The following is a 13,001-nucleotide window of genomic DNA, read 5'->3' as shown; positions in this document are numbered from 1 at the left end:
CGACGATAGCGCCGCTTTTCATTCGCTTGTCTTGCAAGTTTCCGAACCTTACTTACCTCTTTCATAATTTTTTAGCTGGTTTTGTGTCAAAAGCAATTAAAATATTAGGAATAATAATGTGCACTGCAAATTTTAATCTGCAGCAAATCAGATTATTGTAGCTGCAGAACACTGCTAGAAACAATGAGTCGCAAAGAGTACGCGTAGGGACCATGGCTATGAGTAGCCATCAAATGTTATTACTTTCACTCAGCCAGCCCGCGTGGCAAGCTACACAGTTGAGTGCGGTGCACTAATCTAAATAGTTACTGCGTTTTGCATTCATAAGCGACCACTGGTGACGCTGCGAGCGGCGCTGCGGAGACGTCACAAAATGATCTCTCACCTTTGTCGTCTGCACATATCTGCACGCTCCGGCACGGAATGGCGCTGTCAAATGAAGTCATATGGGCCCTTTTCGAACATACAATTAATAAAATTCAGCCTTATGAAGGCAGTAAAGTGTACATTTTTTTGTCTGTTGCTGCGGTGAAGCAGCGCAGCCGTAAACTCGGTCGATTAAAAGGAACCTTTTGTTTTTATTGCGATGTTTTTCATTAACTGCGATTAATGAGGCGGAAAAATATTAAAGCACACCTAAATATAAGTACATGAGCTTGCATCTTTTGTTCCTTCCGTTCTTCGTTGCTTTTTCTTTCTTTTGTTTTGTGTATCTACACCGAAACACCTCGTGCTGAGCAACTGAGCGACTCTCTCTCTCGTATATATATAGAGCGCTACTGGCGGCGCTGACTGACGCTCCCACGTTTAAATGCACACATATACCCTATAAAGTGGACGGGGCGATGGCCGTCGCGGTAGCTCAGTTGGTAGAGCATCGGACGCGTTATTTGAAGGTCGCAGGTTCGGTCCCTGCCCGCGGCAAGCTATCTTTTCGTCCACTTTTCTTTCTTCACAATTACCTTACATTTATTACTAAAAACATCCCCTATACTTTCCTTCGCATTATTGTCTGTTAGTTCTCATTAATATTGTGTATAACAAAGAAAACCAGCCCTTGAAATTAACACTTCTTTCCTTCATTCATAGCGAGGGTCTCGTTCTGGCAGACTTGATGCTTTCAGGTAGTAAGCGAGGGATTATTGGTCAGCTGCCAGCTCGTAATAAGTTCACGTGCTACGTAACGCCAACAGGCAGAAAAAGAGTGTTCCACACTCGCCGTCATGGCTACTGGCGGCGCTGACTGACGCTCCCACGTTTAAATGCACGCATATACCCTATAAAGTGGACGGGGGGATGGCCGTCGCGGTAGCTCAGTTGGTAGAGCATCGGACGCGTTATTCGAAGGTCGCAGGTTCGGTCCCTGCCCGCGGCAAGCTATCTTTTCGTCCACTTTTCTTTCTTCACAATTACCTTACATTTATTACTAAAAACATCCCCTATACTTTCCTTGGCATTATTGTCTGTTAGTTCTCATTAATATTGTGTATAACAAAGAAAACGAGCCCTTGAAATTAACACTTCTTTCCTTCATATATATATATATATATATATATATGTGTGTGTGTGTGTGTGTGTGTGTGTGTGTGTACGTAATGCACATCGGCTGCAGTGACATCGGTTCCAATCAGGGCTGGGCAAAGATACTTTGAAATTGTATCGCGATACGATACAAGATACTCGCGGAATAATTGTATCCGATACGATACTTCCCAATTGTATCTTAAGATACTTCGATACATTTGCAAATTTGCTGTTATAGATCTCTATAATGAAGCAGCAAAGACCTATGTAGAAATGTGTTTACTTGAAGAAAATTTCTTAACTGCTACCAGCTTTGTTTAATTTTAACAAAATACTTGTTTGTGTCACAAGATACAAACTTTCTTGCTCAAGGCGTATTAGTTTCATTTCTAAACGACTTATTGGGATTTGTTTGGCTGCTTAACAAGACAGCTCTTTAACTGCTGCGCTGTTGTTTTTGCTTCACACTTCTGCAGTTTATTGATGTCGCTGCCCTACTTGGCGACCACCTAGCTGGTTACCATCTACTTGCAAGTGCCTCCGCACGATGGCGCAAATACCTCTGTGCAGTCTCACCTTGTTCGCAAGCGTATTGTTTTCGTAATACCGCATCCACCGACAGGTGTACAGCAGCAACAACGTTGGTAGCGGTATTGTTTGTGACGCGTCGTGTAAAGACGATGAACTACATAGTCGGCGCTCACAACTGATTGAGGACATAAAACTGCAGTGATTTTTCATATTTTACTTATCTGCTGGTGTAAAGCGTTCTTTAGCAACATATTCACTGACGTGCAATATTTTACCATTTGTTCTCCGAGAGAACCTGAGCCGCCAGGAAACGTCTCAGACGTATTCTATAGCGGCACAAAACGCCGCAGGTTTTAACTGCTATTCACACTATTGCCACTTCTAGCTCTGCTTACCTGCGGATTTGTAACAATAAGAATACTTTAAGGAGACCTAAAAAAAGGAAAACGAATATATTCAAGTCAAATAGCAAGGTAGTTCCGTATTAAACAACCAAAGTGAATAAGTATACAGTTTGTTTCACGTAAGTAGAACCCAATATTCAAAAAACAAGTGGTTAACCGCCGCTGAATGAAACCAAAAGTATTTGGTTTGCCGTTATGTGGCACTCGTTATGGTATGTTTTGTACTAAGCTTAACTGGTTAATTAAATAAGGTCAATTATGCGACATTCCGACGTTTTTAATATTCACTTTAGGGCCAACTACCCAACTTTTTTGGTAGCGTACATGCTGCGTGGTGAATATTTTCGGGCTTTTAGAGAAAGACCGCGAAATATGAAATAAAACCACGTTCGCAGACAGTTAAAAAATAGAAATAAAGCAGAGAACGTATTTTAGCAGCAGGTTACAAAAGACGTATTACAATAAGCAGACGGGCGAAAAACTATGCAGAGGACTAGGTAATGTATGGGATGCAAAAAAAAAAAAAAACGGAAGACAGCAAAGAAAGCACTTGTACTAACAATCAAATTATCATTAAAAGAACTTCTTGAATAATTTAGCATGAAGAACAAAGATACAGTACGTCAAAGTATTTCCTGTTACGTAAATGCTTGTTCTATTGCATCTAACGTCAGCACCGATAGTGGGACGGTTGTTAGAATCTCCTTTGCATGTAAGTCGATCTGATCGTACTATGCAAGTCAAGCTTGCACCCAGAAGATGTTTCAAATCGCTGATGTGTGAAAGACGCGAGACGCCAAGCGGCCCCATTCTTGCATTCTTGAGACATTGCAACGAAGCATCACGCAAGACAACCTTCGATGGCGACAGTATAGCGGCATCAGAATTTGTGCAAAAGACGCCGCACGCATTGGAGTACGCAGCAGGGTGCAGGGTCTATGAACAAGTGTCATGACATCAACACAACTAAAAAGAAAGAAAACATCTAGAAAAAAAGGTAGGCTGCGCGTAGACGTTCGCACGCTTGTTTTTGTCGCGATGGCTCGAGCGCCATCACCTGACTCTGCTCCACCAATAGGGACTCTTAAATATCATCATCTGTGCTCGCTGGAGCGCTCTGGCGGAAATATACAAGGATGTTACTGTCGTTAGTTTTATTCAGGTGGCTCAGTGGCAGCAATATCAGCTTGAGAACCGGAATTCCGGTCGACGTTTATTGTTTCGCATGGTGGTGTTTCTATAGCAGTATCTTGTATCTTAAGATACACGATACATTATTGAATGTATCGGAAATACAGATACAGATACTCGTTTTGCAAGACGTATCGCGATACAGATACAAGATACCCATAGAGTATCTAAGATAGTATCGAAGATACATGTATCTTCGATAATGCCCAGCACTGGTTCCAATTGTGATCACTGTGAAGTGCCAGGAACACTTGAGCACATATTTCGTACCTGCCCAGCAGGGGCGTAGCCAGGGGAGGGGGGGCTTATGGGGCTTCAGCCCCCCCTGAAATTTTTCGTGCTCTCATACACCACCAACCAGCGGCGTCACCCGGGTGGTGGGATTTATTGGGCTTCAGCCTGATTATCATTTATTTAATTATTTATCTTTTTATGACCCTCAAAATGTTAGCAGAAGCAAGTTTGATATCGGGCTCTACACAGATGGCTCAAAAGTGGATGATGACACAAAACATCAACTGCTAGCTTCTCCTTGGATTCCTCCGCCATGCTATATGTTTAAGTCTATGAACGATTTTAAGCAGAAACGAATGTTTACGTGGCTTGGCTGGACAGGTACCGATGGCTTAGCTTCTCAGCGCTTCAAGAGGGTGCGTTTTGCCGAGTGTGTGTCCTTTTTAGCAGAAGTGAGATTGGCAAGGGCCAACATGCGCGCACTAAGGCCCTCGTATCCAATCCATTTCAAAAGTGGAAGCACGCCCTCGAAGTCTTCGGTGCACATGAAGTCACTAAATATCACACTGACGCTCATCTGGTAGCCGATAGTTTTCTTCAAACCTTCTCAGGATGTGTGCCCAGTGTTGTTGATCAGCTGGACCATGGCAGGCAAATTCAAATAAGAGAGATCCGAAGGAAGTTACAGCCTATTGTTGAGACAGTTCTCTTTTGCGGGTGGCAAGGTGTGACTCTCCGTGGACATAGAGACAGTGGTCCCATGGATTCAAGCACAGCCTCCTCTACAAATACAGGCAACTTCAAAGAGCTGCTTCGCATACGCGCGGATTGTGGCGACACAGATAAAAAAAAAAGCATTTGGAAAGTTGCCCAAATAAGGCCTCATATTTTAGTTTATATGTACAAAACCACATTATAGAAATCTCTGCTGCAATCATCAAGGAAAGCCTAGTCGCAAAAGTAAACGCTGCAGGCTGCTTCTCCGTACTTGCTGATGAAACGACGGATGTTGCGGGTATCGAGCAGCTTACTGTTTGTGCAAGGTACCTTAATAAGGATGCGAACGGAATCGAAGAAGTGTTCTTAGGGGACACTAAAGGCAAATATTAAGTCGACGTTGATTGTTGAAATAGCGGTCCAGAAACCTCGTAGTGCTGCTTTTGTGCCAAGGAAGTGCTTATTTTGAAATAAAATCACGTTTTTAGTGGTCCGCATCGCGTTAGCGCGCTTCAAATCTCCCGCCTGAAAATACGACTCTCATACGTCACTGCTGCCGTACCCAACGTTGCCCGCTTTTACTGCGCGGCCGCCGACACTAGTAGCAGCCGAGCGGAAGCGGGACCCACAGTAGCAACAACGGCGCTGCGGCTAGAGTGTACTAGAACTATCGAGTGGCGTGAACGCGCCTCGCCGCCTGATGCCTTCCGCGTCGACCGTAGCGGCGGCGCTGCAGTCGCTCGGTACTGAAGGCGCGCGGCGCAGCGCGCTAGAACGGGCCGCTGGAACTGCTGGACGCGTCGGCGGCACCCGGCTAATCGGCACTGATGTGGCTTTCGTTGCGTGTCTATCATGCGTGTAGAAATCGTCGTCGTAAGCCTTGATGGACGACACTTCAAAGCTTTTAATGGATGCTTGCTTCATATATGCCTTTCAGAGATACTGCAAATCAGTTGTTGTAGCCGAAGTGACTGCTGGAAAGTACGCAAAATATAAAAATGAAAACGGGCTGACACCGACCGTGAATATTCACGATCTCAGTGTAATTGAGCCGAACTCATTGCTGGGCGATTTAGAACAATTACTCTCAATTAACTAGACGCCGAACGACCGGCAGAAGAAAGAGACAGAGGAAACAAAAAGGGCGTGTCTTGTTCTGATTTCTTCTCGCTTAATGCTTTCTTTGGTGGTGATTCGGCGTCTAGTTTATTCAGAGTAACTGAGCTGCTCTAATGGAATTTAACTGTGCTCATAAAGCTGTGTGCTGATATTGCGCCGAAAGCACACCGAACATTTACCGCGCGTTGGCGAAGCTGCGTGTACGGTGCGTATCTTTACAAATGCGCTGTAAATATGACTTCGACATTACGAGGGCTCAAAGGTATTGGAACTCAAAGTTAACTCGACCAGTACAAATAACGGTCGTCCTCAGGTTCCTTGCACGGATATTGTTATTAATTGCTAGGCGCCGGGTGGGGAGGGGATACCTTACTGTCCGTATTTGTGCGTGTAAATATATATATGTATATATATATATATATATATATATATATATATATATATATATATATATATATATATATGTAAACATAATCTCGCAAAACAGAGCACCACCGCCCTTCCTGGCTTCACTTTTGACACTTTACAGATCAAGCAATGAAATTATAATACAAAACGTTGTCAAAAAGAAGTTTTTCTAATGGCATCGATAGAAGATCAGGAAAAGTGCAATATAAGCTGTCCATTGAAAATGAGAGCTGGCTGTAATGAATTTAGGCAGAATAACCGACGGGCTACATTTTTTTTATTTGCGACATAGACTTGCCCTTAAGGCATAATATTTGTCTGCGCATTTTAATATGCTTGAGATAAGCCCTGATGCATGAAGTTTGTGCCTCGGAGGTGAACACGCGCCTTCGGCTCGGCTTCCTGGCTCGCCTTCCTGGTATTTTAAGCCCTCAGAGGTCGCATAAACCGATGCATCGTAACCGCAGAAGCATGCTGTTGAAACAAGATAGCCTTTCGGCATTAAAGAAACAGCGGAGCTCATACAGAGATCAATGCTCTGGATATATTGGAGCTCATACAGAGATCAATGCTCTGGATATATCGTAGAGACTGCCGGCAGAAGAATTGTAGGCTTTTTTTCGTCGCTGGTTCGTTAGTTCTTCGTAGTCAGTGTTAGTAGTCACTTATAGTGTAGCGCGGCTCGAAGTGCTGCTTGCAAACCGCACAGCAATCAGTGAGCAGCTAGATGCATGTGCGCAAAATCCGATTGTCACCTTCTTTGGGGGTCGGCAGGCTCCAAGAACAGGGAATATCTCGGCGCAATTTTGGCACGCCTGCATATTCACTCATGCACCATGGCGCGTAGCAGGCGTTGAGACACCGATTGAAGCTCAGTAATGCATTAAACGCGCTCAAAACGCGCAATTGCACGCTTTCGTAGGCTGCGACGAGCGCGCGCCAAATGCAGACACTCTTTACAGCTTCAGTACAAAGTGACTACAGCGCCGCCGCTACGGTCGCCCGTCGGAGCATCACCCGAGATGCGGCGCGGCCGCTTCGTTCGTTCCACTGCCCCCTTCTAGTACACTGTACTGCGGCAAAGACTTGCTCGGATGGGCACATTCAAAGCCGTCACCAAGTTGCGGTTGGTCTCGTAATCCTCAGTACGAAAGTGCAGCGAGCACACACGCAGAGGTTTTGACTGTTTAGCACACTGGCGCAATGGCATGACACTAAGCCACTTCGAGCGTAAGGGTTCATTCCGCGGCACCCAGTGAAAAGACACACCGGTTTCCTTGCTGCAGCACTGGCGTTGTGCACCATTCGGGCATCCGGCAATATCACACGCATGCGGCATTTTGTCGAACTTTCTATCAGAGCGACTTTCACGAGCGCGCAAAACACGCACGGCAGTACGCGATCCCGAAACTACCACTGAGACGGGCGAGGCACAGTTCGGCGAAAACGGAACCTTTGAACCACGCGCGCCGTTCCCCATGGCAACGCCACGGAGGTTTTGTTTTCCACGAATCAAGCGGAAACGAACAAACATCATTTTATTACGTCTTTTGATGCTCGGAATGTTCTTTTTTTACTGCTGCTAGTTTGATTACTAGTGATTTATTGTAGGCCAACTTCCCTACGTCATCGGGATCACTTCGAAAATGTCCCACTCGTGGCGCTCATCATGTGATACATTTAGCTTAATTTCTCGGTAAGTAGGGCACTGCTGTTGATAATATTGCCGTTTTAGAAGTTGTCATACATTGGGCTTTCATTCTGACATAAATTGTTATTTGCCTTTAGTGTCCCTTTAGGCTTTGTGCCAATTCACGACCAAATGGCCGGGCCCTGGCCGACACCATCATAAGGCTCCTTATAGAAATGGGAATTAACATGCAGCATCTCCGTGGTCAAGGCTACGGTGGTGCAAGTTCGATGGCCGACAAAACGAATGGTGTTCAAGCTGCTGTCCGTGAGAAATATCCAGCCGCACTCTATGTATTCACTGCGCGTGTCACTCCCTTTATCTAGTTGTGTGTGCAGCATGCTCCATCACAGACATTCGAAACTGTTTTGGGACTCTGAAGGCGACGTCAGCCTTTTTCCGTAAATCTTCTAGCCGCTCACACGTTTTGCGAAAAGTGATAAGTTTGAGCTGTCCTGAGCCTACAAGGCAGCGCCTTTTGGGACTATGCGAAACGCGCTGGGCCGAGAAGCACGATGCAGTGCTTTCATTTGTGAGCCTCTTTCAGCCGTTGATAGCAGCACTAGAGGAGACTAAGTTTAACGGAAATGGCGAAAGTCCAGTGCAGGCAAACAGTCTAATGTTGGCACTCTTTTCACCAGCGTTCCTTGTAAGCCTGCATGTGACGGAACACGTGTTAGCACTGACTTTGCCACTGTCAAAGAAGCTGCAGACGAGGAGTATCGACATGAGCGCTGCCATTGACGACATAGAAGTGATACAGCAGACAATTGAAAGTGACCGCAAGAACACGAATGTTTCTTTATCAAAAATATTTGCACAAATGCAGGCACTGGCAGAAAAACTGAATGTGGAGATCACCAGCCGTCGAGCCGGTGTCCGGAAGCAAAACCTTGGGAGCAATGCATTCGAAAGTGCGGAAGAATATTTTCGCAGAACCCTGTTCATTCCGTTCATGAACCACGTACTAGCCCAGTTAAACCAACGGTTCGAACAGCACAGGACACTTCTAAAGGACTTTTCATTAATTGTATCATCCGCAATACCACCAATGCAAGATGATCGGGAGAAAGGAGCAGAAAATCTCCTGACCGTTTTTGCGCATGACGTCGAAACGAGGGCTGGTTTTGGAGAACTGCGACTATGGTGGACAAAGTGGGCGAACAAAGCAGCAAACCAGAGCCCCGGTACAGGAACCGATGCCCTCTCTCATTGCGACAGCAGGTTCTGTGCGAATGTGTACAAGCTACTCCGGATTCTAGTCACCCTTCCAGTGATCACTGCCAGCGCAGAGGGAACGTTTTCAAGCATGAGGTTACTTAAGAACTACTTACGCTCCACGATGTCTGAGGAACGCATGGTTGGCCAGGCACTTCTGTACGCCCACAGAAATGTCGACATCAGCGTGTCGGAAGTCATTGACCGCTTCGCTAAGCTTCCTCGCCGGGTCAACGTTGTCCTTTGATACCGAGCAGGACAAAAATCAGCGCAAACGAAAGGAAAAGACACTATAGTGTCTTTTCCTTTCGTTTGCGCTGATTTTTGTCCTGTTTGGCCTGTTTTGTACTGTTCCAGAGTTCAGGTCAATGAGCCCGTAATTCTGACGCAATATTATTGTTCACCACCTTTTAAAGCCGTGAGGATTTTGTACCTTTTAGCAGTTAACACTGTGACCTAATATAAACATAAGAATACGGGCATCAGGTGGACATTACCAGCCAATCGACAGCTTCACCTTGTTCACTGAGAGGTCGGCATACGCGGCGTTACCAAACAAATTCAACTATTGGGAAGCCGTACTAACAGCATTGTTTGTTACTTTCATTTGTCGTTTTTGTTCTTCATTGCTTTTTGAACTAGAAGCGGCAACCTTCCTTTAAATTGAGTGCACAATAGTGGTTCGCACTTTTAAAACAGTTTTGAAGTAGTTTCTTTCGTTATTTCTGCGCTCTTCCTTTATAGTTCTGTTTACATGGTGCGTCCGAGACAGCAGCTTGGCCCAAGGACATATCAGTTGGCCATTATGTATAGTGATCATTGCTTAGTTCCGTTTATTGAATGCATATTTAAATGTACATTTGTGAAGTTTTGCGTAAGCATACTGCGCACTGTTTCCGGTGACTTATATTTTGCCCGTATTCGAGGTGTACTTTCCCATTCTTGCTTTTCCCTGGCCGCATCATTTGTGCAAAAAGATTAACATTTTGCGTAAACAATCTGCATTAAAATCCTGGTTATTTCGTGGACTTCATTTTTTGTTATCAGGCACCTCTTCAGTTCAAAGCTGATGCAGTTCCGAAGTTTACGTGATATTTGCCGTACCTGTTACACACACACACAAACACAAATATTGAAAAGATTGAAGACAGTTATTCCTGGAAAGATTTTGCGGGCATGCCAACATAATATTTTTACGAAAAAACACATTTCTTACTCGTTCTTAACAGAGGGCAGCATTCAAGAAGTGATTTGCAGCATCTAATACAAATTGCCACTGGTAATACATATTAATGGTAATACCAGTGACAATGTATGTACATGGTAATACATGTACATACCCACGCCGCTTTTGGAAAATTATGAAACCGGACGACAAAACCACAGTCTCTCTTTGTGACACTTCTGGATCCCCCGTTGCCGACTGCGACGTTCCATCCGTCAACTCTGCATTTTGTTCAGTCTTTACTAACGAACCTAACAACGAACTTCCTGATTTTCCGCATTTTGCTTTTCCGCCAATGCCAAAGATTACATTCAATTCAGAGGGAATTGTAAAAGTTATTAACCAATTAAAGAACTCTTCGTCATGCGGTATAGATGGCATAAACGCCAAAATTCTGAAAAATACTAAACATGTATGTAGTTCCATACTGTCAATCATTTTTCAGCAGTCACTCGACACAGGTGAAGTCCCATTAGACTGGAGAGTTGGGAAGGTAATTCCGGTCTTCAAGAAATGTGTCCGCTCATTTGCAGGTAATTACCGACCAATCTCGCTCACTAGTGTTTGTTCAAAGATCATGGAACACGTCATCTTTTCTCATGTTGCTACATTTTTATCATCCGTAAACTTCTTTCACCCAAACCAACATGGCTTTCGTAAAGATCACTCATGCGAGACCCAACTAACATTATTCCTGCACGACATTCACCTTCATATGGACCGTAACATCCCAATTGACACACTGTTCTTAGATTTTGAAAAAGCCTTCGATAAGGTACCCCACTCCCGTCTCCTTCAAAAAACCTCGCGTCTAAACCTTCATCGGCATGTTTTTAACTGGATTAAAGCATTCCTAACAAACCGTAAACAATTCGTGCATGTTAATGATCACTCCTCCGACCTCTCGCATGTCTTGTACAGCGTGCCCCAGGGTATCGTCCTAGGGCCTCTTTTATTCCTAATATACATTAACGATATTCCGCTTTCCGTTGAATCTAACATCCGTCTTTTTGCTGATGATTGTGTCCTCTACCGCCCTATAAATAACCCCACCGATGTCTCCTCTCTACAGCATGACCTCTCACGCATTCAGCAGGGGTGTACCACCTGGTTGATGTCCCTTAATGCGAAAAAAACATTACTAATTTCTTTCCATCGTCGCCGAAACCACACGCCGGCTACTTACACAATCAACAACTGTCATATAGCTGCTACTGACTCGATTAAATACCTGCGTGTCCATCTTTCGAGTAACCTATCTTGGGGCCACCATATAAATCACATAATTCACTCCGATAACCGCGCTGTCGGGTACACACGCCGTAACATTTCCATGACACCACCTTCCGTTAAACTACTCGCTTATAACACCATTGTCAGACCAAAACTTGAGTATGCAGCTGCTGTCTTTGACCCCCACCAAACTAATCATATCGAAATACTTGAGTCAGTACACTCTTATTCAAGTACCGTATAACGTCCGGCACATAAACGGCCCATTTTTATTCCACCACAAGGTACTGCATATAAGCGGCCCTTCAATCGCCATTAAGCGTGACAAATTCTGCGGTGACGGATTGGGCCCGCTATATGCGGCCGCGAGCGGTCGCAACGCTTATATGGAGCCCGAGGCGGAAATGGCTCGAGCGGACGCAACGCTTATATGGGGCCCGACGCGAAAAGCGGACGCAACGCTTATATACAGAGCCCCGCCTCCCTGACCTTCGCCTGTGTGAAAAGCCACAAATACGTCTTATTTTTAATAAAAATTATGGCCTGTAGCATATCACGACACTGCTGCCACCTACATTATTTTTGGTTTAGACTGTAAGCTAACAGTTGCAACAGGTCTCGTACTGCCGGAGCACCACCAGCTTCCCGTGAACACATGTGTGCCGCGCTTACATGTTTGGGAGTGGATATTCGCCCGGCATCCGGCTGAATTGCGCGAGCGGAACTTGGCCGGCAGTGTCTCCTCATTGGCCGGCTGTAGTCACGTGGTTAATGCCGGCATCCTGTGGCAAAAAGCGCTTTGCCGGCACGGCTATTTGCCGAGTGTCATTTCGCGAGCGGCCGTCAAGCGAAGAGTGCCGGCATTTAGTGAGAGAACAATTATATGCCGGTAGTTCGACTTCCCCACGCCGTCGCCACATCTGAAAACGCACGCCGTGACGGCAACAGTTGTCCGGTTCTGGTTTGGCCGGCAGTTTGCTTTTGCGGCCGGCCGTCAAGCGACGAGCGCCGGCACTTAGCGCACGGGTATTTGCGAGTTTCATTTCGCGAGCGGCCGTCAAGCGAAGAGTGCCGGCATTTAGTGCGGGAACAATTACATGCCGGTAGTTTGACTTGCCAACGCCGTAGCCACGTCTGAAAACGCACGCCGTGACAGCAACAGAGTTGTCTGGTTGTGGTTTGACCGGCAGTTTGCTTTCGCGAGCGGCCGGCCGTCAAGCGACGAGCGAGTTTTACTTATCAACAGGCAGCTGTGACTACTACGACGGCACAAGTCGTCCGGCTGTGGTGTGACCGGCAGTTTGCTTTCGCGAGTGGCCGGCCGTCAAGCGACGAGCGCTTAGCGCGGAGACAATTATTTGCCGGTAGTTTTACTTATCCATGGTATAGCCTCCCCTGAAAACAGGCTGTGACTACTACGACGGCACAAGTCCTCCGGTTGTGGTTTGACCGGCAGTTTGCTTTCGCGAGCGGCCGGCCGTCAAGCGACTAGCGCGGAGACAATTAT

The sequence above is a fragment of the Rhipicephalus sanguineus genome, chromosome 1 (genome assembly GCF_013339695.2).
Source record: "Rhipicephalus sanguineus isolate Rsan-2018 chromosome 1, BIME_Rsan_1.4, whole genome shotgun sequence".
NCBI classification, from domain to species: domain Eukaryota; kingdom Metazoa; phylum Arthropoda; class Arachnida; order Ixodida; family Ixodidae; genus Rhipicephalus; species Rhipicephalus sanguineus.
The sequence above is the reverse complement of the archived record's forward strand: the minus strand, read 5'-3'. Positions refer to the sequence as shown.